The sequence below is a fragment of the Chamaea fasciata genome, unplaced genomic scaffold (assembly GCF_029207755.1).
Source record: "Chamaea fasciata isolate MVZ Bird 193981 ecotype frontalis unplaced genomic scaffold, bChaFas1.0.hap1 SCAF_3, whole genome shotgun sequence".
Taxonomy (NCBI): Eukaryota; Metazoa; Chordata; class Aves; order Passeriformes; family Sylviidae; genus Chamaea; species Chamaea fasciata.
In genome coordinates, this window is record NW_027094088.1 from 5,833,602 (window position 1) to 5,840,081 (window position 6,480).

Consider the following 6,480-nt stretch of genomic DNA (forward strand, 5'->3'; position numbering starts at 1 on the left):
TCTAGGATAAAATCTAGAATCCTGATAAAAATGTTTATGGCTCAGCCATTAAGAGAACAGAAATGCTGTCGTACAACCAACACATCAAATAAATTATTAACTCCTCTGAACAGGTGTTGAAAGGAATTTATAGCTCAAAGTTGCCCAGGTAATCATTCTAAACAAATACGCTTGGCAAAACACCACTGCTAATGTCAAAAGAGAAAGGAAAAGTTCATCTTATCAAATACATTTTCTGCTGTTCCTTACTTCCCTTAACACACCATTTCTCAGTATGCAGTTGCTAGGCTTACAAAACTGGACTTCCAGGGGAAAGACAGCAATGACAGTAAAGCAAAAAGGTTTATTTTCTGTCTTGACAGAAAAAAACAAATTCGACAGTTACTTACCCTGAGGAGAGCTCACATGGTATCAAATCCTCATCTTCCTTTCCCCTCAGTCTTGGGAAGGGTTCTTTTTTGACATGGCAGAGGTCAAAGATGAGCATGAGATCAGGATCAGAGGAAGAGACAGACGATGACTTTGTAGAATGCCTTTGTGTGGAGTCTCACCTGAGTCCAACTTCCCAAAGGTGCCAAAACCGGTGAGGATGATGAATACAAGCACATGCTGGTGAACAAGAACAGGCAGAAAATCAGGGATGTGACACTGATTACAGTCACCATACTCCTGGGGTCTTTTTGGTTCCATTCACCTGGACACTTCATCCCACAACAACGCCTGGACACAGGAGAGTGAATAAGAAGCTCACATTTCTTCGGCAAATGAACACAATCTTGTCTTTACTCTGGTGTATTTTTTGAAAGTATATACTGCACAGCAGGTTTATAAACTGCAGTAATCAAAGGGCAAGTATTTTTGTGTGGCATTAAAATGAAAACAATGACCAGGATTTATTTGTTTGTTTGTTTGTTTGTTTTTTCTGGAAAAATATGTAGACCATATTTATATGACAGCAGAATGTATTAAAAAGCAGTATATCTGTGAAGTGAACAACCACAGGTAAATTGTTCCTGGCCTAGTACTTGACACAGCTCGCAGTCTAAGGCAAATTTTATGGTTTACACAGTGGGGACTCACCAAACAAACACCAACATCATCTCTGCAGAGAACCAAGTTCTTATCAGACTCTCAGCAACCCTTAGAATCCATGGTCTCATTATCTGGCATACAGCAGACAGATTATCTTGCATACAATGTGCTCTTTTTCGTAGGATGTTATTTATTTAAACAGAAGAGTTTTCCGTAGCCAGGATGCTGGGAATTGGCCAGATTGCTGGGTTCTGCTGAAGCTGCACAACTGCTTCATGGACACTCATCTCTGTGTGTGGCTGACAGAGAGATTGACAGTGTCTCCTCAGCAGCTGAGTTATCACCCACAGAGGAACAACCACAGCCAGGTCTCCTTAACATACTTCAAGGTTGCCTTGGCATCTAGATGAAACTTCAAATCCTTAGCAGCCAAAAATAGCTCGTGGCATTGGCAGTAAAGGAACATCGTGCAGGTCTTCGCTGTATGTGTATTGGATAGGGCACTGTGGAATGTTACCAAGACCCCTATCAATATTAATACCTTTTCATTCCAGCCTTCATGGACATTATCCACAGCTTCTACTAAGCAGGCTGTATTTCATATTTACAGATAATGCATTCATAATGGAGCTGTCAAACCTTTTCTTGTTTACTTCAGTTCGCTTTCACATCACTTTAACTAGAATTTGAGATTCTTCCCTGGAGTCCCCATCCCTTTTAGCAAATTCCCTACTGCTTCAAAATATTGTAACTTTTATGTTTCTGAGTCAAAGCTAGTGAGACCTGCTGGCCTGCAAGTGAGCAGACTAGCACTGCATTTCTAGATATGGACTGAACATCTCACCCTATGGCAGAGTCTTTAAGACAGTGCTCTTCACACCCAGAGCTCTTGAGTTTCTGCAGTCACTCACAGCCCTGCCCAGGAATAAGGTTTCCTATTAGGAAATTGTTCACAGTTTCTGATGTAGGGGATGCACAGACTGCATTCCTTGATCATCGTGATTTAGCTGCATCGACATCCTAATGTCACTGGAGCTGACTTAAAAGACACAAAAGGGGTGACTATGCTTTGACTTCATGTCTGCACACTTATCCCTATGCTCATTTTAGGAGTGTTAAGATCAGATTGCTACGAATAGATTTTTCTCCACATGTGCTTATGCCTGGATATTTGAGATTAACTGGCAAAACACAGGAATCTTGTTCTTAGATAAAAAATGGTCTTGGAAGATTCTCATGGTGCCCACAATCCAGTAGGTCTTCAGCAATACCTAAATGGATGAAGACTGCATAGGCTGTTAGAGAAACTGTGTATAAGAGAGGCTGTGTGAAAGAGATAATTACAGCTGTCATAGGAAAGAAGTAATTTAGAGGTGCAGGAAGATCACACTTATCTACACCAAGTTAGGTTCATCTCATAAAACACTTAGCCTGCTTTAAACAGGGGAACCATTCTGGGTCTCTGCTTTCATACTCTTCAGGAGAGGAAAATACTTATTCTAGAGGAACCACCTGGAGAAGTAACAACACAGCTGGAAAAAACATCCTGTTTTTCTAAATGGAGTATGTTCATAAAAAGATCCTTAAGCAAGTCATACTTCATGAGATGATACTGTTATTAAAAAAAACCCAAGACCTTTCATACACTAAAAAAAAAAAGTGAGAAAAATGTATGGAGGGAAAAAAAAAATGCACACATGACAGGAAAAAATTCCAGCATCATCTTGAGGTTGGAGACAATAGTTTCCTTATTCTTTTTCATTAATATTTGTCTTCTTTTAATATAATGTGCTTAGTAATAGCATGTCTTTAAAAACAATTATGAATACCTGTCTCCATGCAGCCACTTACTGGAAAAGTTTATGAATGGACATTCTCAGTTTCCTGACTGAGACAGCAAACTGACAAAGAAAAACAAATCTAACAGGTGCTGGTGCACATTCAGTCTAAGAGTGGTAAGACTCAAAATTATCCTCACAGAAGTAAAACAAAAATGTTTCCAGAAGAAACAAGAAGCTCCATGGTACCCACCACATTAATCCTTTAATCCCTTTTAGAAGAGATCTGATTAAAATTAAATCCAGAGATATCCACAGCTAGAAACTGAGACACACTGCTGGAGAAGCTTATTCACTCAATCAATATAAATCAGCAGTTTCTTGTCTTGTTATAGTTGACTGTGTGCTCTGCTGGTTCTAAAGTCAGTGATAAAGTATATATTGACTACCATGGAGCACAGCTGACCAGACATTGGCACTGCCCTTTAGGAAATACCACTTGTATGTAAGAAAACAACAAAGAATTAGGATAAAGATGGTCTAGATTCATCTCATAGCTCTTTCTTGAAGTTCCTGTGTGAGTGGAAAAACCCCAAAGGCCATGCCATCCCTCTGTATCTGAGTTGTCAGATCAAAACCAAGGCAGAGAAACTTCCTATTCCTTCACTTCTTGTCTTAGTCTAAAAGGGGTAAAGAAGATTTATCTCCATCTCTTACTATCCTGAACACCATATTTGTAGAAACATAGAATCACAGAGTGGTTTAAGTTGGAAGGGACCTTAAAGGTCATCTAGTTCCAATCCCTTGCCATGAGAGCAGAGACACTTTCCACTAGACCAGCTGGCTCAGAGCTCCCTCCAACCTAACCTTTGAGACTGAAAAACTGTCCCAGTGTCTCAACACCCTTACAGTAAAGAATTCCTCCTGCAAAGCTAATCTATAGCTCCCTTTTCAGTCTGGACCCATTTCTCCTCATCCCATCACTACAGTTCCTGTGGAATCCCTCTCTGGCTTATTTGGAGATCCCCTTCAGATACTCAAAGGCTGCTCTGAGGTCTTCACACAACTTTCTTAGCCTGTTCATAGCAATGAAGTGCTCTTGTGTGCAAGAGCACACAAGCCTAACACTGCTGAGACTGACACCAAGCAAAGGGTTTGTTTGAGCTCCTGGGAACAGGGCGGCTGTTGCACATGGGAGCCACCTCATCCTGTCCATTTGCACAGACACCCCCAATTTAAACACCTATGAAGCAGAAGCAGCTGAGCTGTGACAGCAGAGAACTTTGCACACGCTGCTGTAGTTTTCCAAGAAACCAGCTCTGGTATCTCTGCTCTCTGCCGGGCACTGATGTTTTCTTTGTTACAGGCAGGACATTGCTCATCTCCCTCTCCCCAAGCACAAATGTCTTACAAGTCAATTCTGTGGTTACTGTGAGCTGACAAAAGGAGGTTTATGTACTGCACAACAATGCCACTGCCACTCACTCCAACAGAAGATACTTCAAGGGCAGCCTGCTCCTGTGTGACACAACTACTGCTTTGCCAAACAGAACAGATGACTTTGCAGTGGTAATGCTGGTTTTTGCTTTGAGTCCCTCAGCTAGGCTGTTAACTTCTCTCTTGTGGCAGATGTGCAGATTAATCGCTATCTCAGCCTGCAGTGGTCCAGCTAATTTAAACACAGATGCACTGTGGAGAGCACAGAGCCTGGAGGAAGAGGGAGGGGAAAGCTGGTGTGCTTTGAAGGAAGCACAGCCTGCTAATATCTACAAAAACTGAACAAGAAATAGATAAAACTAAATTAGCGATCTATTAAAATAAATTCATGACATCTGCAAATGAAACTAAATCTAAAATAATCACTCTAATAGCAGGGCCTCTGGTGAGCATTAGTGCTTAATTTTTTCTTGTATTTGATGAAGGCATCTATTAATTAAAAATATTTATACAAGGTAGAGGCTTGACAGGAATACTCTGTGCAGCTGTTCTTAAGGGAGCTTCTTCTGTTAATCAGCTATTTTAGAAGAAAATGCCTCTAGTCTATGAAATGAAAACAGTACTGTACTTCAATAAATCATATTTAAGACCTGTGCTTTCTAAACATTCTCTGCAGCTAGAACTGGATGAACTGGGCTGCTTTCTACAGGTGATATAATACACTTTACCTTTCCATTATTTAGTTAGCCTTAACTGAAAAGAAACTTTCATCTTATCCTCCTCCCTTTTTGCCCCCCTTTTATTGCTAACATCTTACTGAATTGTTGAACATCCAAGAACAAAAGAAGATGATCTGATATGTATGAATGCACTGTACAAATGAGAAGTACAAAACTAAACACACATTCAATAGCAGGTATGAAAATATTATCAGACATTGAGGTGGGGACAAACCAAGACTGTGTGCCATTAATGAGGCTATTCAAAGTAATTTTGACGAAGTTATGATTCTATTGTCATCCAGGACTGAGAAGGAATCACTTACCATTTGAAAAAAGAATTGTTAATCATTATGCAGCTCTCTGGGGCACTAACTCTTTCAGGCTTTTCTTCTTTGTCTCCTGTCCCCCCCTTTTTTCTATTCTTTCCCCCTCTCATCTTTTCACTGCTATAAAAACAGAGAGGATTAGAAGTGTCCCTGACAACGTTTCACTGTAAGGTTGTTAGTTTTGTCTTTCAACATTTATTAGTTTGAACTCTGCATGAGGCACCTGTTGGCTCATAAGAATAAATCAACAGGAAGGTCACACATGAGCTGGTATTGTACTCTTGCCTTTTTAAGCCTGTTGGGAACTCACTGCTTTGTTATTCAGGAATAAATGTTGAAAAGAGGGCAATCCAGGCTATTCAACACTATTTCCTTATGTGAATTATGTGCGAGTGTGTAGGCTTCTTGAAGAAAAGTTAGGATTAAAGTCCTGTTGCCATAATTAACTCAGGGTAGTGAGGGCAGGAGTCTCAGGTCATGACAGCAGTTAAGCAACCCACAGTTCAGCTCACCTACCACAGCTTCTGAGATGCTGCATGGAGAGGAAAGAGCACTGGGAAAGGGCACTTGGAGAAATAAAACACGGAAGGTGATGTATGGATGCAGCTTTCCAAAAGCTCTGATAAAAAGGCCTGGCTGTGCAGTCCATCATGCTTGCTAAGTCAAGGATGGGTGGCACAAAAGCAAATGATGAATGTGTTAAATTGCTAAAAAGGGATCGGAGGACTTGGACTTAATGATTTCTTTTGCTTATGCTACTGCTATGATAAAACACTGTGGCCAGCCAAGTGGGAACAACAGAACCTCCTCATTCTTTTAATCCTGCTGAAGTGAACTCTGGAGTAAAGAGCATTTCTTTTAGAGAAGGGAAATAAATACATGTTGTTTTAGCACGCAACTTGATAGACATCATGGCTTATGAGAATGTCCAGTTCCCCGCTCCCTTTACAAACTAAAGCTGAGCTTTACAGGAAGATCTGTTTCTCAACAACTGCCCATTTCTTTAACACTGCAGTGTATCCATCACACCACCTCCTGAGAAATGGAACGCTAAATCATTCCCACTTTGGGATGGGGAGGGAAAGGGATGCAACCCTCCTAAACTTAAAAGCTTTCCTCACCTGGCAGTCAGCTCCACAGGCACTCACTGCCCCATGCCAAGAAGGTGCATGAAAGGAGAATTCA